Below are 23,546 nucleotides of genomic sequence, written 5' to 3' on the forward strand. Positions count from 1 at the left end.
TTGAATAGGCATATTAAATACGTAATTTAAGTGCTACTATTTTAGATACCAGCTGAAGAGGATATTATCATAAATGATATAGTGGTGCACATATATTAGCTCCATTGTTACTCATATAAATTAGGCTAACCATAGTCAATAATTCAATAATTCAAGAATGGAGAGAGTATGTCAAATCTCTTTTGATGCCCAATCATCCATGAGTACATGAGTTAAACGTCCAACTAAATTCGTAATGTGTAGTTGCTCGTTTATTTATACAAGAATAAGTTTATAAGTAAGACAATCTTGGAACTCACAAAATACCTTCTCATCTATAAAATTATTTTTTCGGAAATGCTAGGCTACAGGCGTCCGGACGCTCCGCGTAGGCCCACCTGTTTGATGAAACATTCTCGTCCACGCATTTCGTTTCCACCGACGGGCACATCCTTATCCTCTGCTCCTTCTGCTCGTTATCCTCTGCGCTCCTCACCGCCGTTGCAGCCTTCCTTCTCAATCTCCCGCGGTATGGACCCTTGATGCCATTGTAGTGCAGGTACAGCCCCTGGAGCCGTCGGAGCCTGACGACCGCAGGTGGGAGGCTGCTGGAGAGCCTGTGACCCTACAGTGAGACGGCCGTGACGCGACCGGTGGGGTCGCAGGTGACGCCAACGAAGGAGCCGCCGGAGCCCGACGACCGCAGGTGGGAGGCTGCCGGAGAGCCCGCGACCCTACAACGAGACGGCCGTGACGTGGCCAGCGGGGTCGCAGGTGACGCCGACGAAGGAGCCGCTGCAGGGGTCGCCGGAGGGGTTCTAGGAGCCGAGGACCCAGCTGGCTGGGTCGAGTGCCCGCCTAAGCGCCGCGAGCGCGCTGAGGCGGCGAAGATGGAGAGGAGTAGGAGGGGGAAGGAGGGGGATGGTGAAGCAGAAGAGCGAGGCCACCATTTTGTGACGTTGCAACATGATTTTGTGATGTTTCAACAATGACTTTTATGATGTTTCATCTGTAATATGCGATTTGATTGGGATGAGATGTTTCGTGCATCGAAAGTTTGATGTTGAATGGTTTGTTTTTCATGATGTTTCGGTATATTACTTTGGATGTTGCACAACATTTTTTTATGATGTTACAATAGATAGTTTCGGATGTTGCATTTTTTCCGATGCGAGATTGAATGTCGCACGCAACATGATACAGATGTTGCGGCGGGTTTTTTCCATCATCAACAAATCACTAAGAAGTTTTTTACACGTTCTTTGATGTTGCAAATGTTGATTTTCGATGTTACAAATATTAATTTTCTTTGTTGCAAATGCTATTTTTTATGTTGCAACGGACTACCGGAGCATCTATGGGAAGTTTTTTCATCGGACGTCCGGACGCTAGCACATCCGGTTTTGAACAAAAATTGGGGGGACCACTGAAGGCTTCTTGTTGTAAAAAAAAGAAGAAGAAGAAGAGTGAACACGTAAAGTAACGCAAGTTTTTGTTCTCTCTGATTTGTGGCTGTACTAATGGTGAAGATGGGCCAAATGACCGAAAACTTTTTTGCATTGCTTGCATGCCTCCTGCGTATGGGCTCATCCAAAGCCCAAAAGGTCCTTTTGGACCAAAACTGAGATTCGGTCGCCCCGTGCGGGCTTGAAGCCCGGATCTGACTTGATCTTTTTGCTTGAAGGGCGGCAAATTCAGCTGTTGCCTTGCCTGTACTGTACCTGAGAGGCTGACACCGACCCACGCAACAGAGGGCAAAAAGGAATTGGTAAAAAATAATGCGAGGCCAGCAGTAAAAAACTTGCAGAGAGTTACTACTAGCTACACTTGTCGTCTACACTTACTGCTAGCACAAGTCCACCGTACAATACATTCGCATTAATACTGGTACAGCGACATGTTAAGGGCACGTACAACAGTTTAGATAGCTGTTGTCTGTGAACTATGCCATGTCACAAAGACAGCTAAAAAGACATTTTGTACAGTGAGTTGTCTATTTAGCTGTCTGCAAGCTATTTAATCCATTCATAGTTGGTAATCAAGTATATATTTGATCTTTGTAGCTATTTTGGTGCTTGAATGAGAGAATACATGGTATATTCAAATAAGTTGCATGAGTCTTCAGGTTAGGGAAAATAGTGACAAGGAAATGAACTATGGCCTTCTGCATTCATACGGATACACTGCCATGATGACATGGGTACAGCAGAAATATTTCTCATGGTTGAGCACTGTCAAAATGGTACTAACATGAAGGGCAGCAGAAATATTTCTCAAGGCCCTTTTCTGTATCAATTATCAACTTCACAAGATAGAATCATGCAATGATGAGTATCAAATCAATAATACTTATCATAGCAAGTTTCAAGGTCATCATTTACCAAAAGATGATCAAAGAGACCTGGTGAATTGGACTGATCAAGTTCAGCCCGAGCACTTCTGAGTCGTTTTTGGATCTGCTCCTCTGTTTCTATACCCTTGTATAACCAATTGGGCAGAGAATAAATCAATGATGTCATATAGTTATATGGTTAAGAACTAAATAAACCATCACATGAGCCTAGCTAAACACTACATTTCACCTTCATCTATCTCTCTGAAATCTGAAGCAGAAAATGCATCAAAAAGCCCACAACAATTCCACCATGTTGCCAGTTTTCCTTAAGCAATCACCGCCACCATCCTCGTACCTCTGTTTTCTATGTACCTGAAAGGCAAAAATCATACATAAAGCTATTAGATACAGAAGTTTGAGACCTGTAAGAGCTACTGAATGGAACTCAAATCTAAAAGAGAAGCCCATGGTATCAGATTCTACTTCTATCTGGCTCGTTTCCTGCACTGCTCCTCCCTTGACGTACCTGCAGACGAGCAATGTCGACGGCACCACGTACAGGCTGGGCTGTTTGTGAAGCGATGTCGCCGATGGAGTGAACACACCGGAGATTTCCTGAGCCTGAAGGGACGGGCACCAGCGTCGCTCGCGTGGACCGGCTCCAGCGCTGCTACCTCCGCCGTTCTCCCCCACGCCACTGCAGATCCCAAGCCGGAGTAGGGAGTGAGGAAGATGTTGCCTGCTCCTCCTTCTTCGCTTCGGGGACGGAGGTCCTACGGTAGGTAAGAGCACGCACAAGCACTTGACCGAAGGGGACCAGCGCTTCTACTCCTCCACCGAGGAGCCGTTCTTGCGCCGCTGCTGCTCGATTTGGCCTTCTCCATCGGTCCCTCCCAGTACTTGCGGCACCATCCATCGGCAGCTTGCGCTGCCAAGAACAGGGGAAGCAGACCGCTGCCGCTGCTAGGGGACCTGCACAAAGAAGCCGATGTCCCACGCCGCCAACTCTCCCCGGCGAGAACAGAGACAGCGCACTCGCGGGAGGACGGGAGGAGGTCCCCGTCGGCGGAGTCGAGCAGCGCCGCCACCGCGGAGACGGCCGCGGCGGCGGAGGGCGCCGGGAGCACACGGGTCTGTCCCGCCTCTCGGGAGCACACGACGCATCCGATCCGCGGTCGCTGTCGACGAGCGGGAGCGGCACCTGCAGCGCGCTTCGGTGCTATCGACTTGCGTCGGAGCACGCGCTGGCGCCGTAGACGAACGAACCGACGGCAACTCCTTCTTTCTTCATTTAATGATGTCCACGTAGACCTCCTCAGCTGATGTGGCAACAAAAAGACGAGGACCGTATGTGGATTGTATCGTGCCCTAATCTCTGGTTTAACTTAGCACTTTTAATAACTGCAGCAGATACCAATAACGTGAGCTTGAACTCGCACGTAGTAGTACGCAGTAGGGGAGCTTTCAGACACCCGGCAGATTGGATTCGATGCCCAAGCCGTCATGGCATGGGCGCGTGGCCGTCGGCGCCCCGCCCTCGTCGGCTCTCGGCCTCTCGCTCGCTAGCCCCTTCCCGTGATCGCGGTTACAAACGGGCCCCTCCACGGTTCCACCCCCACCGTGCGGTGACTTGCGCCCTGAGGAGCGACGCAACATGCGACGAGCCGTGCGCCCAGACCGAGAGACGCGAAGAGAATCTCCCTGTTTCTCTTTCCTGAGTCGTCAACCCTCTCGTCCTGTCTCCTGCAACAAGACTCCACGGTAGCTTTCCCCCGGAAAGATGACCCATGATGGACTATCGACCTATCGGCTACCGCATCCCTGACAACGAGCTACCGCCGTACGAATCAGCCTCCACGCTACCCCCAACCTCCCCCCCCCCACCACACACCACCGGTCAGTTTGGTTCCCTTGCTTATTTTTAACACGTGTCAAATCAAATATTTAAATACTAATTATGAGTATTAAACGTAGACTATTTACAAAACCCATTACACAAGTGGAGGCTAAACGGCGAGACGAATCTATTAACCTAATTAATCCATCATTAGCAAATGTTTACTGTAGCACCACATTGTCAAATCATGGACTAATTAGGCTTAATAGATTCGTCTCGCCGTTTAGCCTCCACTTATGTAATGGGTTTTGTAAATAGTCTACGTTTAATACTTCTAATTAGTATCTAAACATTCGATGTGACGGGTGCTAAACATAAGTCAGAGGAACCAAACCAGACCTCCATCGGTCCCATCTCCAGTTCTCCATCCCATGCCCGCCACCTCCGTTCGTCCGCGGTGCGCCCGCCCAGTGCAGGCAGCCGAGCACGGGCGCACCGCGCACGCACCAGTCCGCTAGCATTGTGCGCTCGGACAGACGGCGATTGTTGGCCCAGCGGACACTGCCCACCGCCTGCCCGTTGCTGGGCGTGGTATGGCGTGGCGGACATGGGGGCCAGATGTTCAGCTGGAGGCTGTGGAGCACGCAAAAAGGACGCGGAGAGCCAGGGCAAGGCATGGCAGAGGTGATGAATCCGTGTGATGGAATATGGATAGTACCATAGTAGCGTTTATATATTGAGCTACTAATCATTTCGCTTCGCAGGCCCCACGTCGTCCCGCTCTAGCGACACGGGCGGCGCCTGCACCCTCGGCCTCCGCCGCCCCCTTCCTCTCCTCCTCTGCCACCGCCGGAGGGGCTGCTGGAAGCCCACGCAGGCCCCTAGGACAGCAGCGGGGCATCTTTCCTCGCTCGGGTTGCGGGCGCCAGTACTGGATGGGGACTGTGAGGAGTAGCTCCGCCGGCTGGGGTGACAGTGGCGGCAAAGGGTGGCAGATTTGGCACCCTAGTGGCCGGATCCGGCTATCCTGGTACCAGATCTGCGCAGAGAAGGGGGCGGCGGGCCTGCGAAGGCCTCGGGCGAGCGGCGCGACATGCGTCCGTAAGAGGCTCGGATCCGCCACCCCCGACCCATCCCGGCGTGGCGAGGCAGGCGGCGGCGGAAGGGAAGCAGGTGGTCGCTGTGGTTGCGGCCATGGAGGCCGTCTTGGCGTCGACGAGGAGGAGGCCGCGACCGGTGGAGGAGCCGAGGAGCCGGACGTGCTGCTGCTGGAGCACTTCCCGGGGTCCAAGACATTGGTAGAGGCGAGCAACGAGAGCGGCGATGGCGGGGAGCTGCAAGTGGTGCCGGTGTGCCGGAAGGACGGTTGGGAGGAGGCTGATGATGAGGATGACGTGGCTGCAGCAGAAGCGGCGGCCAGGGTGGTCTGACTGGCGGCGCTCCGACGCCGATCTCGGGAAGAGACTGCATTGGGCGTGGTGCTGCGGACGACGACGGCGACAGCGGCATGGCGGCCGTCCTGGATGGCTGTGCTGCGATGGCTGGAGGCAGCATGGTAGGGCGCGCGCGTGGGCGATGGCGCTGGCGCGCCGGACCCGTGGTGGGTGCGCCCACGAAGGGTTGAGAGCGGCGCGGCTCACGGAGGCCGGCCCCGGGCGCGGAGACGAGGTAGTGCCACGCGGGGGAATGAGTGGACCGGCCAACAGTGGCGGATGGAGGGCGGCCAGTCCGGCGTGTGGCTGCGCGATGGCGGCCAAGTGGGGTGAGGGACAGGTCGGGACACGACAGCTTCTATGCCTTCAACGATGGCAGCGTGGTGCCGCAGCTGAAGGAATACGAGGTAGGCTACACTAGCACAAATCAAAATTTTCTACCGCGTAAACCAGGAAAACTGCCGTATAAGGATCACGGGATTACCACTCGACGCAATGATGCGGAAGATGTAGATTCGCGTCGATGCAGCGAAGTCGATCAGCGTAGTCGTACGTAGTCGATCACGTCGACGTCCAGCAGCTCCTTAGTAGCTCATCCACATGCAGCAAGATCGCTCTCGTGCCGCGGCTCGTCGTCGGCTCATCGTGGCTCTTCGGCGGCTCGTCGTAGCTCGTTGGTGTCTCGTCCAAGTGCTGTAGGTGCAACACCTCCAAGGTATCCACACGTGCAGGGAGGAAGCGTCGCAAGCCGCACTGCTAGGTCCGTAAGTTGCAACAGGCGAGGGCGTGGGAGGCGCAGCAGATGTGTTCGCCAAAAGGTGTTAACCCTAGGACGCCCCCACCCCTCTATTTATAGAGGTTCCTAATGGGCCTCTAGGTCCGAGGCCTATTAGTACTTCTAAACCTAATCCAACTCGGATCAGATCCGAATTGGACTTCCAGCCCCTTAAGTGTGTGACCCTATGGGTTCGGATACGTATAGACATGGCCCGAGTACTCCTACTTGGCCCAATAGTCGGTAGCGGCCTCTAGCAAGACATGCCAACTCCTATACGCACACGAAGATCATATCAGACGAACCATCACAACATTATATACATGCTATTCCCTTTGCCTCACGATATTTGGTCTAGCTTAAAGCCGACCGCTCTTTCTCGATCCTATGATTCGGAATCTCTTTGTAGGTTAACTCTTAACCGTACGTAGCATGGTCATGCATTTTTGGATCCGATCACTCGAGGGGCCCAGAGATATCACTCTCAATCAGAGAGGGGCAAATCCCATCTTGATTGACCATGTCTCATAGCATGCTTCTTGACAAACCTGAAAGCTACCTTTATAACTACCCTGTTACGGCGTAGCGTTTGACAGCCCCTAAGTAAGTCGATCCACATCTTGAGTACATGCGACAATCTCAGGTCTAAGGACAAAGTGTATATGTTGTGTAAAGAAAAAACTACTTCTCGTGTTGGGTCAGTCCTAGCACATGTCTCCACATGTGCCCACATTATTAGTTCAACATCTCCATGTCCATGACTTGTGAAACATAGTCATCAACTAATACATGTGCTAGTCTAATATTCATGTGTGTCCTCACATGAACTCCGACTAGGGACAACTTTAGAATAACCATACAAGTACAACCCTAAACCCTGACGGGAGGTGGAGTTGCATCGTCCCGATGGTCAACGTAGCAACTCTTGCATTATTGCCCACGCGGAAATCAACTTCTCCTCTTTCCACGCTTCTACTTCTTATCATTCCCTGCATCGAATTGCAAATATGAGCAACCGATCCGGTATCAAATACCCAAGAATTAATAATTGTATCAGCGAGAAACATGTTGTCTATAACATTAATAACAAGCGTACCTGAGGTGGAAGTACTCTTACTTCCGCTATTTTTTGACGAAGCTAGGTACTGCTTGCAATTTCTCTTCTAGTGACCAAGTTCATGACAGTAAAAGCACTCTTTGTCTGGAGCAGGTCCAGGTCCAGCTTTAACCTTGGCGCTGGGTTTGGCTTGGACGTTCCAGCCTTGCCCTTCTTCTTTCAAGAATTGCCCTTCTTCTTAAAGCTAGGCTTGTTCTGTATGGCCATCACATGGCTGCTACTAGCGCTTTTCTTGATGTCAGCCTCTGCTGTTTTAAGCATGCCACACAGCTCATTCAGACCCTTCTCCGTCCCATGCATATGGTAGTTCGAGATGAAGTTCCCATAGCTAGGCGGAAGAGACGAAAGAATGAAATCAGTGGCCAACTCTTGGCTCAGTGGGAAGCCCAACTTCTCCAACCGTTGAGTGTAACCAACCATCTTGATTACGTGTGGTCCTACTGCTGCGCCTTCTGCTAGCTTGCTCTCCACAAAGGCCTTAGACACATTGAACCTTTCAGTCCTGGCCTGTGTTTGGAACATGTCTCTAAGTGCCACGATCATATCGTGCGCCTCATGGTTTGTTTCGAACTGCATCTGCAGCTCGGGTTCCATGCAAGCAAGTATAAGGCAGCTTACTTCGAGGTTAGCATCACATGCTTTCTTGTAAGCATTCTTAGCAGCAGCAGGTGCATCATCAGCAGTTTGTTCTGGTAGTTGGTTGTTTAGAACAACTTCCTTTTTCTCAGCCCTGAGAACAATTCGCAGGTTACGGATCCAATCCGAGTAGTTTGTTCCATTCAACTTGTCCTTCTCAAGGACCGAACGCAAAGCAAACGGTGTAGTGCTGCTAGGTGCCATTTAATCTACAACAAAAGTAATGCAAAATACACTAAGACAAACGTATCCATGATAGAGCAAATCACATTAAACTATTTTAACAGAATCTACTCCCACTAAAATCAATATCCCTCTATTGATACTTAGTGATTCAAGATCCACAACTAACAAGTCTACTAGTGAGATTTAGCATCACTGCTAGCAAACAAGGCTGATTTACCGAAGCACACGCACACGACAAAATTCCGACCCGGTAGTAGATCCAATCTACTATTGCACATCTCATGCGCCTGGCGTATGAACCTGGATTTCGATTCTACCAATCACATTGATCTTCGCTCGCTGCAACTGACATTACGTGTATCACTTAACTCCGATGGCGGAAATCCGACCGGTAGGAGTATGTCGTTACACAACCATTGCAGCAAGAACACGAAACCAGGACATAGATCAAACTGAAAACTCGCATATCTCCATATGCACACATCCTGAATCCAAAACTAAATAGCTACAGCTCTGATACCACTGAAGGAATACGAGGTAGGCTACACTAGCGCAAATCAAAATTTTTTACCGCGTAAACTAGGAAAACTGCCGTATAAGGATCACGGGATTACCACTCGACGCAATGATGCGGAAGATGTAGATTCGCGTTGATGCAGTGAAGTCGATCAGCGTAGTCATACGTATTCGATCACGTCGACGTCCAGCAGCTCCTCAGCAGCTCGTCCACGTGCAGCAAAGATCGCCCTCATGTCGTGGCTCGTCATCGGCTCGTCATGGCTCGTCGGCGGCTCGTCGGCGGCTCGTCGTAGCTCGTCGGTGGCTCGTCCAAGTGCTGCAGGCGCAACACCTCTAAGGTATCCACACGTGCAGGGAGGAAGCGTGGCAAGCCGGACTGCTAGGTCCGTGAGTTGCAACAGACGAGGGCGTGGGAGGCGCAGCAGATGTGTTCGCCAAAAGGTGTGAACCCTAGGGCGCCCCTACCCCTCTATTTATAGAGGTTCCTAATGGGCCTCTAGTTTCGAGGCCCATTAGTACTTCTAAACCTAATCCCACTCGATTTAGACAGGTTCGGGCCGCTAGATCGCGTAATACCCTACGTCCTGTGTGTTGGTTTGTATTTGATCAACTGGAGTTGTCCTCGTGTGTTGAGGTGTCGAGGTCTGTCTTTGAGGGTGGTCCCTGCCCGCCCTTATATACACGGGAGGGCAGGGTTAGAAGTCTGGGTCCTAGTCGGGTACTATTACAGAGTTCTGCTCGGTAATGGCCCGAGTAGTTTTCCATAAACATACTTGACTAGTCCGAGTAGGATACGCCCATCCTTGTTCTGACCTTGTCCGAGTACGTCCCTTGGTGGGCCGTCCAAGGCCTACTCGCGGACCTGGGGTGTATACCCGACAAGCCCCCGAGTACTTTGTAGTCGTGCGCCACAGTCTTGGGCACTGCGGGCACTATCCGAGTAGCCAGTCGTAGAGGTTGCAGACTGAAGTGTTCGAGTACTGTCGCGTGGCTGGAAGGTACTTTTTTTGCTCCTTCGAGTTGTTTTCGTCTCGAGTAATTTTATATGGTAGTGCGATGTCAATCGCACTCCATATGGAGTAGCCCCCGAGCCTTAGGTTGAGTCGAAGAGTCCGGCTTAGGGTCAAACCAGCTTTTGTCCATTTTACCCTTGGAGATCTTGGAAAAAAAAGAAAAAACTGACCAACGGGTACGGTACCCGCAGCCCCCGAGCACTTGGGCGATCTCTGTCGTTGAAGTGGTCAGCAGTCCATTGAAAAGAGTAGCCGTTGAGTGTTAAAGGTGATTAATCTGCAATAAATCTATCCGTTGCGCATGGAAACCGGAGGTGGCGGAAATAAAACTGGAGGGCCCCCTTTCGGTTAGGTTTACCCCCTGCAGTAATCAGATCTATTTTTCTTCCTCCCCTGTGCCTCTGCTCCACGCTTGCGCCGCCGCAATTGCCAAGTACCACTGCCGCCATTGCCCCCCTTTGAGAAAGATCCGAGAGTGAGTGGCTTTTGTTGAGGTTGAAATCGGCGGATGCGCACCAAGATGATGGGCAAGAAACCCGAGAAGATCCAGGGTAAGGCTCCGGCGACGGGCAAGGCGAAATCCAAGAAGGGGAAGGAGCTGGTGCTGCCGGCGCCGAAGGTGGGGCCGATGAACCAGACTGCGCCGCCACCACCTGGGGCAACGTGGCAACATTCGGTGATGAAGGAGGAAGCGGTCGAAGCACTAGTCGACGCAAGGCTCCTGGAGCCGAAGGAGATTCTTGAGTGGCGCCCCGCGTTTCCCAATGCGTGGCAATTTGAGGAACATCCAGGCGAGACAGTGATGCTCGCGCATTTTGTGGAAAGGGGGTTGGCGGTGCCTACATCCGACTTCTTCAGAGGTATTCTTGAGTACTATAAGCTTCAACTCGTGCATTTGAACCCCAATGGTGTACTGCATATGTCGATTTTCGTACACCTCTGCGAAGTGTATTTGGGAGTTCCTCCGAGTCTCGAGTTGTTTAGGAAGTTGTTCCGTTGTAAGCCTCAGCCGAGTGCCCAAAGGACGGAAGTCTTCGGAGGTGCCGGGTTCCAACTCAGGAACTCGGGCGCATACATTGAGTATAACTTGACGGATTCGCTTGGTGAATGGAAGGAGAGGTGGTTCTATATCGGGAACCATGAACCTCGCTTGCCTGTGGTGACTGGTCACGCGCCCAAGCATGCAGAGAACTGGGTGAGCGAACCCGAAGACACCCCGGAACTTGAGCACTTGATGCAACAGATTACCGAGTTGAAGGCACTCGGTCTGACTGGAATCAATGTGGCAGCTAGCTTCCTGAAGAGAAGGGTCCAGCCACTTCAACAACGTGCTCACTCGGGAAGTGAGTATGCAGGTCTTAAGGATCCATCGCGTATGTCCGATGAGGATATATCCGATGATGACGTAGAGGCGCTCCTGGCCAAGTTCTTCAGGAACTATCAAGGAGTACCAGTAATCCCTGCGGCCCTTCGTCAGTATGACTCCTGGTATGAGCCAGAAGTGGTATGTCTTTTGCACCTGATTTGTTCTCTTTTGACCCTTGATATTTGTTTGTTGATACCGACTTGTTGTTTGTAGTCTCGAGTTCTTGCCAGCTACTTGGCACAGTCGGAAGAAGAGTCAGAAGCTGTTGCTGAGGAGTCGGAGGACGAGGCCTCTCCTCCTGTCAAGAGACGCAGAGTAGTCCGCAAGATGTCTGCGGCTAAGTCTGCTTCAACCCCTGAGAAGTCTCGGGGTACCAAGGTATGTAGTCGTGAATGTATCCGTGGCTGATGAATTTGAACTTGCTGTTGATGCGACGAATTTTGTCTTGTTCGTAAAGGCTGTAGATATGGTGCTTGGTGATGATGAGGCTGTTTCTGAAGAAATGGCCGTGACCGACCCAGAAGTCGGTAATGTATCTGTTGACATGGTGCCGGAGAAGGTGCCATCGACAGAAACTGGAGTAGCCCCCGAGCTATCCGCGCCAACTCCATCGGCTGTCATGCCGCCCATTGTCGACCAGGTGGTTCTGAGGCTGCCTGCTGGAGTTGCGGGTGTTGCAAAGGAGGTGTCGCCAGTACTTGCTACTGGTACTTTGCTGTCCAATGTGATCGCCAGTGGTAAGCATTGTCCCTTCCGATTGTATTTGTTTGAGTGGTACTGTAGTTTTTACTTTGGCTTTATAGGCCTTGGCGAGAAGACAGAGCCGGTAGCTGTTCCCACGGCGCCCAGTACTCGGCCACCTGTCGCCGAGAAGAAACGTGTGCGATTGCCGCCACGTTCAACCCGGTGAGCTTTCTTGTCTGCTTGAATGACTTTGAGTTGGCTTGAAATCACGTAGTGATGCATTTTGGTGCAGAGATGCAGAGGAAACTATCCCTGTAGAAACAGGGGTAGAGCCGGATCCCTCGACTACAATTTCTGTTCGTTTGGAGGTTAATAGTTGAGGAGGTGCCCGGAGTTGACGCCGGTCATCTTGGAGCTACTATGTCGATGCTTCAAGATGTCATTCGTTCGGTGGAAGTTCCCGCCGTTGCATCGGGCTCAGGAAGTGCTGCCTTATCAACATCTACTGGCGGATCGCTAGCCGTAGTTGGTGTTGAAAAAGCCAAACAAGCGACTGCTCCAGGTATGTCTCTACAGTCTTTTTATTGTAGTCATAGCAGGTAGCTGACATGATAAATGTTGTAGGTGCCACTCTGGGTACGATTCCTCATCTTACGGAGAGTACCCAAAGACCAGTACTTAGTCTGCCCTCTGACTTGGAGTTCCAGAGGGCCATCGATGTTTTTCGGGGCTTCTAGGTAGATTTCCTTGTTGAGTTGTCGCATGTACCGAGTAGTTGTGAGGCTTTAAACTCACCATTCCATACTTGGACTTTTTCAGGAACGAAGTCATCAACTGGAGCAGGAATGTGCCCGACTGTCAGAAGCTCTGAGGGTTCATGAAGTTGGGGTGAATTCTTTTGCCGTGGAACGCACGGATCATGCGGTTCTACAGCAAAAACTGGAGAGCCGCTACAAGTTGCTGAACAAGAAGTATCAGGGTAAGTATTTTGCCTACTCTGAGTATGCCCAACTGTAGTCGGCTGTGATTGAACTTGTTGACTTGTAGATCTCAAGAAGCAAGAGGCGGCTGCAAGGAGCCAAGTTCTTGACTGGAGAAACGCGCACGACCAAGTGGCGGATGAAGCCAAACATCTTCGGGCTGCGCTGACGGAAGCACAGGCTGCTTGCGAACATCAGCGGGACCGAAAGATGCAAAATGGCGTGATGCTTGCCATGGCCATGGTGGCATGCAGAGATCATGCCCAGACCATGGGAAGACTTCGGGGCAAACTCCAAGAGCTGTATATAGCAGCTGAAGACTTGGTGAACGCCATAGCCCCCGTGGAAGAAGGCGCAGGGCCGCAATCACTAGTCGAGCGATTGAAGGCTGCCCCGAGTTGAGTGGCTGGACTTTGCAAGACTATTTGCAAACAGGTCCTGGTAGTTGTGAAGTCCTACTATCCGAGGGCAGACTTGGCGGCAGCTGGTGATGGCGTGGCTCGCAACTGCACAGAAGAAGCATATGCGTAGTACCTCGAGGAGGCGGAGCCTATTGCATCGAAGATGTCGGAGTTCGTCTCTTTAGAAGAGCCTTGAGCTTTGTATGTACTCTTGTATTTGTGTCGAGTATTTTGAATGATACTTTTGATAAATGAGTACTTGTCCATTGCTTGTGATTGTCTTGTGAAGAGTAGTTTTACTCCGCGCTGGCTGACCCAAAATCCCAGGGTCGGCTGAGCCTGACCTTTTCAGGAAAACTCCGCTTCGCCTGACCGCTAGAGGGGGGAAACTCCGCTTCGTCCGACCCTAAGTCCTGGGGTCGGGTGAGCCTGACCTTTTGGGGGAGGAGCTCCGCCTCGCCCGACCCCGAGGGGGGAAACTCCGCCTCGCCCGTCTCTGAGTCCTGGGGTCGGGTGCGCCTGGCCCTTGAGCAAATGATCGGAGTAGTCCAAGCCCCCGAGATAATTGTGAGAGTGTAGGCCACGATTGGCTTGGAGTAGTTCCGAGTGTCGAGTAGTCGTAATGCTGTCGAGTACTCGTCTTTTGAGGGACACGGGTGTATTGTACTCCTTTGTCCTTTGTGGATGCACGAGTGTGCTGTACTCTTTTGTCCATTGTGGAATAAGTACCGTCACGTGGGCAGAGTCAGGAGTTGTCAGACTCATTGATCACGGGTTCATAGTAACTCTTGGGCAGGTGGTAGTTGTGGCTTTCGGCTATAAATAGAGCCATCTGGTGAGTGAACCAAACCAAGTTCCTGAGTAGCGATGGATTGCCTTCGGTTGCTTCTGTTTGAGTGTAGAGAGCCATCAAAGAGTGCACCGGTGCTAGAAGATTCCTCGTAGATTGAGGCCACCTTCCCTCCACAGACTCCTGCCCTCATAGGGATAGCCGCGATGCTAGAAGAATCCTCATAGGAGGTTTCGTCGCACGCCTCATCTTGCAGCTCGTGATCCAGCGGAGTACGCGCTGGAACTCGCGAGTGATGGGTGATGAGTGTCGCGGTCTTCATCCCGCTCTCTGAGAGGTGGAGGTGTAGCCGTAGATTGGATTGGCTCCGCAAGGCTAGCAAAAGAGCAGCCTTGGTTCCCTCTGGGCGCGTCGTGCCGGATTCATCATTGCCGCTGTCAAGGCAGTGGCAATGCTGGAGTTCCTGGCATTGCCTTGGGTAGAGGACCTGGATATGGCTGCATTTTGCGCAGCTTCCTTGCGTGTGGGCCCTTCCCGTTGTAGTCGGCAGACCTGAGTGGCCTTGTGATATAGTAAAAGCCTGAGGCTTAAATGTAGCCCGCCAGTAGGCAGTTGCTTGTAGTCTTTGTGTATTTCGAGTACTTGTACTCGTATGTAACTTGATGTATCCTTGTTTCAGTAAGAAATATTGATACGGGGATTTTGTACCAGGGCAACGATCCTTGTTGAGTTGATAACTCTTGTCAAAGCTGAGATATCTTGAGGTCGGTAGTCGGGCAGTTAGCTCGAGTAGTCATTATGAGTGATTGCTTTGAAGCGATTAATCAGATGCTGTTGTAGGTAATAGCGACAGAGATGTTCTATATTTCAAGAGTTTGGTACTTATTCTCCTGAGAGCTCTTGGAGTCTGTAAGATCCAGGTCCCGTAACCTTTGATACGATGTAAGGACCTTCCCATGGTGAATTGAGTTTATGCAACCCTGACGTGTCTTGGATATGCTTAAGGATCATATCGCCCGAGTTAAAAGATCTTTCCTTGACGTTGCGGTCGTGGTAACGCCTTAAACCGTCAAGGTATCTGGCAGATTGCACTAGTGCTGCGCATCTTGTTTCTTCTAGACTGTCTATATCTGATCGCCGTGTTTCTATTGCCAGTTCTTCATCGTATTGTTCAACGGATGGTGATTGCCACATGATGTCAGCGGATAATATGGCTTCCGAGCCATATACCAGGAAATAGGGTGATAGCCCCGTAGTCTTGCACGGTTGGGTACGGAGGCCCCACAAAGCATTTGGTAAATCTTTGAGCCATTTGCCACCTCTGATGTTGCCAACGTCATGTAGTCTTGTCTTTAGGGTATCGAGTATCATGCCATTAGCATGCTCAACTTGTCCGTTGGCGCGCGGGTGAGCGACCGAGACACAGCGGACGTCGATGCCGCTGTTCTCGCAATATTCCCAAAAGTCGTGATTATTGAAGTTTGAACCTAGGTCTGTGATAATCCTATTGGGAAAACCGTAGCGGTGTACGATTTCATCCAAGAAGTTGAGGACCCGGTCTTCCTTGGGGCAAGTGACCGGTTTGACCTCGATCCATTTGGTGAATTTGTCGATTGCCACAAGTACTATGTTGAATCCCCGTGGCGCAGTTGGTAACGGACCTATCATGTCGAGCCCCCAGCAGGCAAACGGCCATGTTGGAGGTATTGTGACTAGCTTGTAAGCCGGTACATGTTGCTGTTTTGTGAAGAATTGACAACCTTTGCATTTCTGAACTAGTTGTTTGGCGTCGGCCAAAGCCATTGGCCACTAGAAGCCTGCTCTGAAAGCCTTGCCAACTAGTACCCTCGAAAAGGCGTGGTTGCCACAGATTCCTCTGTGAATCTCTTCTAGGATTTCTTGGCCATCTTCTCTGGTGACGCACTTCATGAGTACTCCAGACGATGCACCTTTCCTATAGAGCTTGTCTCCGACTAGAACGTAATTTTTTACTCGCCGGGAGATTTGCTCAGCCTTATTCTTGTCGGATGGTAACTGGTGATATTTGATGTAGTCGATGAAGGGCGTCCTCCAGTCGACCTCTATCATCATGATTTCTCGGGAGACACCAGCAGTTGGGACTACTAGCGGTGTGACTTGTTCAGGTATGGACGGCTTGCACAGCTCGTGTACGAAAATTTCTACTGGAACTTCAGCACGAGTTGAGCCCATTTTGGATAAAACGTCGGCGGCAACGTTGTTGTCGCGGACGATGTGATGAAATTCCAAGCCTGAGAACTTGTTTTCCAGTTTACGGACTTCTTTGCAGTAAGCGTCCATGTTGTCCTTGTTCCGGTCCCACTCGTCATTGACTTGGTTTATAACGACTAGAGAGTCGCCGTAAACCGGTATTCGTTTGATGCCGAGGGAGATTGCAAGACGAAGGCCGTGTAGCAGTGCTTCGTACTCGGCTTCGTTATTAGATGCTTCCCAGAATATTTGTAGCACGTACTTGAGCTGGTCTCCCCTGAGGGAGATGAGTAATACGCCTGCGTCGGCTCTTTCAAGTTTGAGGGATCCGTCAAAGTACATTACCCAATGTTCTGGTCGTTCGACTGGTGTTGGAACTTGATTTTCAGGCTATTCAGCTATGAAGTCGACCAAAGCCTGAGACTTGATGGCTGTCCTTGGCTTGAAGTTCAACGTGAGAGCTCCGAGTTCAACTGCCCATTTGGAGATTCTGCCCATGGCATCTCTGTTGTGGAGAATTTCGCCGAGCGGGAAGTCGGAGATGACTGTGATGTTGTGCTCTTGGAAGTAATGGCGCAGCTTCCAGAAGGTGAGCAAAATAGCGTATAAGAGCTTTTGTATCGGTGAATACTGACTTTTGGAGTCCGAGAGTACTTCGCTGACGAAGTAGACAGGTCGTTGGACCTTGTAAGCGTGGCCCGGTTCAGACCGTTCGACTACTATTGCCGTGCTGATGACATGAGTAGTAGCTGAGATGTATAGGAGCAAGTCTTCATTCGGAGAAGGAGCGGTGAGTACAGGAGGCATTGACAAAAAGTCTTTGAGTTGTGTTAGTGCCTCATATTCCTCTTCCGTCCATTTGAACTTGTCCTGGCGTTTGAGAAGCTTGAAGAAGGGTAGTCCCTGTTCTCCAAGTCTCGAGATGAACCGGTTGAGAGCGGCCATGCAGCCTGTGAGTTTCTGCACATCCTTAATGCTGGCTGGTGCCTGCATGTTTATGATGGCAGATATCTTTTCTGGGTTGGCCTCAATGCCGTGATGGCTAATGATGAACCCGAGTAGCTTACCGGAAGCTACTCCAAAGATGCACTTAGTAGGATTGAGTTTCCATCGGAAAGCGCGGAGACTAGAGAAAGTTTCCTTCAAGTCACCAATGAGTTCCTCCCGGTTTTTTGTTTTGACGACGACGTCGTCGACATAAGCTTCGACATTGCGGTGAAGTTACCTTTCGAAGCACATCTGTATAGCCCTTTGATAAGTTGCTCCTGCATTTTTTAGTCCGAAGGACATTGTTTTGTAGCAGAAAGCTCCGAAGGGCGTGATGAACGTTGTTTTGGCTTGATCTTCTTCTTTGAGGCTTATCTGGTGATAGCCGGAGTAGCAGTCGAGAAAGCACAGCAAAGCGCACCCAGCGGTGGAGTCAACCACCTGATCGATCCTGGGTGGCGCGAAAGGGTCTTTTGGGCAGTGTTTGTTGAGGTCGGTGTAGTTAACACACATTCTCCATTCATTGTTTTTCTTATGAACAAGCACAGGATTGACGAGCCAGTCAGGATGAAAGACTTCTTTGATGAACCCTGCCGCGAGTAACTTGGCTAACTCTTTTTTGATTGCTTCTCGTCTGTCCTGAGCGAACCGGCGTAGTCGTTGCCGTTTTGGAGTAGCTTTGGGATTGACATTGAGAGAATGCTCAATCAGTTCCTTGGGCACACCTAGCATGTCATCCGGTTTCCAACCGAAGATATCATGGTTAGCCCGAAGGAAACTGACGAGCGTGGATTCCTATTTAGGATCTAGCCCTGTTCCGATCAGGGCTGTCTTGGAAGGATCACCTGTCTGGAGATCAACTGATTTGAAGTCTTGCTCACTGGTAGGTTTCACCTTTGTGTACCCCGACTTGTTTTCCGGGATCTCTAGTTCGGTTGGATTGAGCTTCTTTGAAGCTGTAAAGACTTGTTGTGTGAGACTGGGTGCTTGAGTAGTCGCAGCAATTTCCACAGCTTCAGTGTCACATTCGTAGGATCGTCGTAGATCTCCTCGTAGCGTGAGCTCCCCCTTGGGGCCTGGCATTTTGAGTACCAGGTATACATAATGTGGTATGGCCATGAACTTGGCGAGTGCTGGCCGTCCGAGTATAGCATGGTAAGATGTCTCAAAGTCTGCGACTTCGAATCTGATGTACTCGGTACGATAATGTTCTTTAGTGCCGAAGGTGACTGGAAGGATAACTTGTCCTAGTGGTATAGCCGCGTTTCCAGGCATGATGCCGTAGAAAGGTGAATCCGTTGGGGTAAGCATTTCAGTAACGTCGAGGCACATCTTCCTTAATGTCTGGGCGAAGATAACGTTGAGGCCACTTCCGCCGTCGATGAGTACTTTGGTTAACTATGATCCTGCCACAACTGGATCCAGGACTAGTGGGAAACGGCTTGGTTCTGAAAATTTTGTCCATTGATCCTTTCTGATGAAAGAAATTGGAACTTCTGACCATTTTAACGGTGTAGGGTCCGTTGGTTCGATGGCCATGATCTCCCTAAGTACGATTTTGTTGGCTCGCTTGGATGCAATGCCTGGGATACCGCCGAAAATGATGTTGACGGTTTTTGAGGCTATCTGGAAGTCGCCTTCCTCATCTTCGTCATTGCAGGCTTTATTCTTACCCTTATCTCTATTCTTGGTGTACTCTTCAGGGGGTGGTGGTGCGGGTAAGACTTGCATGACTCGGCGCATGCTGTAGCAGTGTATCGCCGAGTGCTTTCTAGTCGGATGCCATGGGCACTGCTTTTTGAGTAGCTCAGTGAAGGTTGATCCTTCATCGTTTTTGCGGTGTCCCTTTTTCCCGGAGTTGGTCATGGCGGCAACAGTGTTGTCGGGCCTCCTTTTGCGATTGTGGTTACTCGAATAGGTGTTCCGAGCATCGTTATGCCGAGTTCTATCTGGGTCATTGTTTTGGTTGTTGTTGCATTCGCGGTTATGGTGGGAGCCGAACCGTTCTCGCTCGTTGTCTTCTTCATCCGCCCACTGTTGCCCCATGACTTTGAGTTCTTTGACATCAGTTGGTCGTCGGCGACCGAAGTCTTGGTACGTTCGTTGATTATAGAGTCCATTCTGGAAGCACTCAATGACATCTGTTTCGGAGATGTCAACTATGGTAGCCTTCTTTTCGAAGAACCATCGCAGATAGTCGCGTAGGGTCTCGCCTTCTTTTTGCTTAATTTGACTTAAGTCGATCTTGTTGCCTGGTCTAGCCATGGAGCCGGCGAATTTGTTGGTGAAAGCCTTTGTCAAGTCTGCCCAAGAGTCAATGGACTTGGGTTTGAGTGACTCAAACCAGGTCAGTGGTGCGGGTTCCATGCATATAGGGAAATGGATAACTTTGGTGTTGTTATTGCCCCCGGCTGCTTGGACGGCTAGGGAGTAACATCGTAGCCATTGAATTGGGTCTTGCTTGCCATCATACTTGGTGATTCCAGTTGGCTTGAACTTATCAGGTAATTTTGTTTTCATTACCCGGTTTGTGAAAGCAGGAAAATGGTTGTAGCTGTCGACTTCCCGTTCGCGCCGACTGTTGAGAATTTCTCGCAAATCACTGAAGTTGGACATTTCGTGGTTCTTCCGAGTAGGGCGGATGTTTTTAACCGAGTTGGTGTAGCTGACCTCACCAACATCCTTATGTCGAGCAGGGGCCTTATGCTTGCTTGGACCATGGCTGTGTTGCCGAGGTTGGTTGACTGCGTTATCGTTTCGTGGGGCAGTGTTATTGTTTGCAGCTCCCCTGCTACCTTCCTAATGAGATGTGATACGAGGAACAGACGAGATTGGTGATTCTTTGTCGAGTAGCTTGTAAGCTTGCTCCGCGAGTTGTGCGATCAGTCCATTGCCGCGCTGCAGGAGTTGAGCTATGGCTGCGTTATCCTTATCTTGAGGCATCAATGTTGTTAAAAGGTTGATCGAGGCGATAGCCGCGAGTGGAGTATTGTGCTTTTGAACCTGGACTGCGTTGAAAGCCCTTTCAAGATTTGTGATGGGAATATTTGTAGCTATCAACTGTTGTCGCTCGGCTCGAGTAGCATTGCGTGCCCTTATTTGGTTGCGCTGCTCGGAGGTTTCATCGTGAGGGGCGTCAGCTGTAGACTCATCTTCGGAGATGTTGTCGATTTGTGCTAATCGCCTGGGGGTCCTGTTCTAGTTAGTACCCGGGTTGTTATTCTGAGTAATAGCAAGTATCTCCCTTTCCGGGTAGTAGCTTCCAGAGCTTGATATTGCAATCTCTGTGGAACTTTCCTTGCGGTTGGAAGTGAGTGGAACGCCTTCTTGATATGGTAGGTTGTCTATATGGGTGACGAGGCGCGAGTCGTAGTCATGGTCGAGAAGAGATGGTCGCAATCCCGGCCAGTGGATGAATCTGCCTTGTGATGTCGAAGTTATTACCAATCCTTGGGCTGGACCAGATAATGATATCTCTGGTGAATAGGACGAGTCGGAGTCGACGTCTTCGTCATGCCCGAGTTTGAATCGGGTTCGAGTAAGGAAACTTTGGACTTTGGTTGCATTGCGGAGTCTGTGCGGGAACCGCTTTGAAGTCGAAACCGACTTGGACGCTGGCTGGGACCGACGAGCCCGAGGCGAGTCCGACCCTGCGTCCTGGGGTCGGCTAAGCCCGACCCTTTGGGGGAGTAGCTCCGCTTCGCCCGACCCCGAGGGGTGAAACTCCGCCTCGCCCGACCCTGAGTCCTGGGGTCGGATGCGCCCGCCCCTTTGAGGGTGGAATTCTGCCTCGCCCGACCCTGAGTCCTGGGGTTGGGTGCACCCGACCCCTGAGCAGAAGGTTGGAGTAGTCCGAGGCGAAGTCGAATCCGATGCGTAGTCGAACTTGAACTCGTCGACTTTGAAATCTTGATTTTTTCTGATCAGATTTTCTAGTTTCTTCTCCTGAACATTGACGATCTGGCGCCGGAACGATCCTGAGCCTTCGGCGATGCAAAGCTAGGATCCGAAAATGAAGGTGGCGCCGACTTCGATGAAGAAGACGGGCCTGATGACGACCTTTGCCATTGAGTTCGCGCTGAGAAACTCGACGAGTCCTCCTACCTGGCGCGCCAGCTGTCGGTGTTTTAGACCGGCAACTTGCCAAGGGGATACCCTAGGTGGTCTTTTATGCGGTAAGGGTCATCAAAATCAAGGAATCAATGGTGATGCAAGGAACACGATTTAGACAGGTTCAGGCCGCTACATCGCATAATACCCTGCGTCCTGTGTGTTGGTTTGTATTTGATCAACTGGAGTTGTCCTCGTGTGTTGAGGTGTCGAGGTCTGTCTTTGAGGGGGGTCCCTGCCCGCCCTTATATACACGGGAGGGCAGGGTTAGAAGTCTGGGTCCTAGTCGGGTACTATTACAGAGTTCTGCTCGGTAATGGCCCGAGTAGTTTTCCATAAACATACTTGACTAGTCCGAGTAGGATACGCCCATCCTTGTTCTGACCTTGTCCGAGTACGTCCCTTGGTGGGCCGTCCAAGGCCTACTCGCGGACCTGGGGTGTATGCCCGACAAGGGGCAAATCCCATCTTGATTGACCATGTCTCATAGCATGCTTCTTGACAAACCCGAAAGCTACCTTTATAACTACCCTGTTACGGCGTAGCGTTTAATAGCCCCTAAGTAAGTCGATCCATATCTTGAGTACATGCGACAATCTCAGGTCTAAGGACAAAGCGTATATGTTGTGTAAAGAGAAAACTACTTCTTGTGTTGGGTCAGTCCTAGCACATGTCTCCACATGTGCCCACATTATTAGTTCAACATCTCCATATCCATGACTTGTGAAACATAGTCATCAACTAATACATGTGCTAGTCTAATATTCATGTGTGTCCTCACATGAACTCCGACTAGGGACAACTTTAGAATAACCATACAAGTAAAGAGTTTCACATACAATTCACATAATTGCAAATCAATTCAAGTAGCCTTTAATGGATATTCAAGGAACACAATATAAATCATGGATACAAATGGAATATCATCATCTCTATGATTGCCTCTAGGGCATACCTCCAACAGCAGCTGGGGTGGCCTATGCAAGGTGTCTCAACAATGCCATGGAGGCGTGGCAAGGACACCTGGCGCAGGGCGCGCTGGCGGCATTGAGGTGGGGATGAGGGTGTCGTCGTGCCACCTCTCCTCGGTTTGAGGAGTTGCGGAGGCGGCGACGAAAGATGAAGGCGGCTGAGCTTTGGTGGGGGCTCGCACGGTGTGGAGGAGGCTGCGAGGTGTGGGGGTTCGGTGTGCTGCATGGAGACGTGGCGGCGAGCAAGCGGAGGTGGAGGCATGGCAGCGTGGTGTGTGGATGTGCGATGGCGACGGTGACGCTGCCCCAGATGGGCTGCTGTGATGATGGTTTGGGAGTGCCGAGTCATGAGTGTGCAGTGAGGGTTGGGATGCTCCAGGCGAAAGCTCTCGCCGGTGTTTGTTGGCGGAGATGACAGCGGCGCCCTAGGGTGTCGTTCTCCCCGTTGGGGGCGTCATATCTGAGCTACAACCTTGCTGCACGGGGTCCTCTGGGTGAAAATCCTATCCAAACCCTGGACGAGCGACGGCAATGCCATTGGCGTTGTGCCCTCTTGGAGGTGTCATCTCTAGAGACCCATCTCGATTCGTGTCATTGTTGATCCATTTGTCAAGGGTGGCCGCAACTAGTGGCGACATTCCTGTCGCGTGGAAAGTCAGACGGGTGTTGCCGAGGCCATGTGGAGGCATTCGCAGATATGGCGGCGATCAGGGGGTGTTGCATGGTTGTCGACTTGGCTACTTGCAGCGGACCGCGGCGACTAGCGTTGCTCGGCAACGGTCAGAGCAGCGTGGGACTGCGTCGGAAGACGGCGCTTGCGGCACCGACATCGTGGGAGAACTAGGCTTGCAGCGGACCGCGACGGGTTGATCAGCTTGGCTGGGCTACTTGGTGCAGTACATCGTCGAAAGGCGGTGCAAGCGACTTCTCTGGTTTACTGACTGGACAGTGGAGGTTTTTGTGTGGGTGAAGCGACGAGGCGAAGTCAACCTGTGGCTACGGCTTGGTTGATCAATGGAGATCTGGTGGAATGGGGCAACATTGCTCACCACTATGACGACGACAAAAAAATAGGTCCGTGACGCAAAGTACCGTAGTGGGCGAGGCAAGGCCCCCCCGCATGGTGTTTCTTCGAGACGACGAGAGCGAGGTGGTGTCCAACGACGGATGTGGCAAGGCTCCCGCGCGTTGTGTTGTC

General features: G+C 51.1%; 1 long non-coding RNA gene across 1 annotated transcript; it reads right to left on the reverse strand.

The window, feature by feature from the left end:
• Positions 1 to 2,125: 2,125 nt before the first annotated feature.
• Positions 2,126 to 3,852, reverse strand: LOC117860313 (uncharacterized). The gene is made up of 2 exons (XR_004641448.2): positions 2,841 to 3,852; positions 2,126 to 2,686 (listed from the first exon to the last, which is right to left on the reverse strand). It is a non-coding gene; the product is annotated as an uncharacterized lncRNA (long non-coding RNA).
• Positions 3,853 to 23,546: the final 19,694 nt, after the last annotated feature.

The sequence above is a fragment of the Setaria viridis genome, chromosome 6 (genome assembly GCF_005286985.2).
Source record: "Setaria viridis chromosome 6, Setaria_viridis_v4.0, whole genome shotgun sequence".
Taxonomy (NCBI): domain Eukaryota; kingdom Viridiplantae; phylum Streptophyta; class Magnoliopsida; order Poales; family Poaceae; genus Setaria; species Setaria viridis.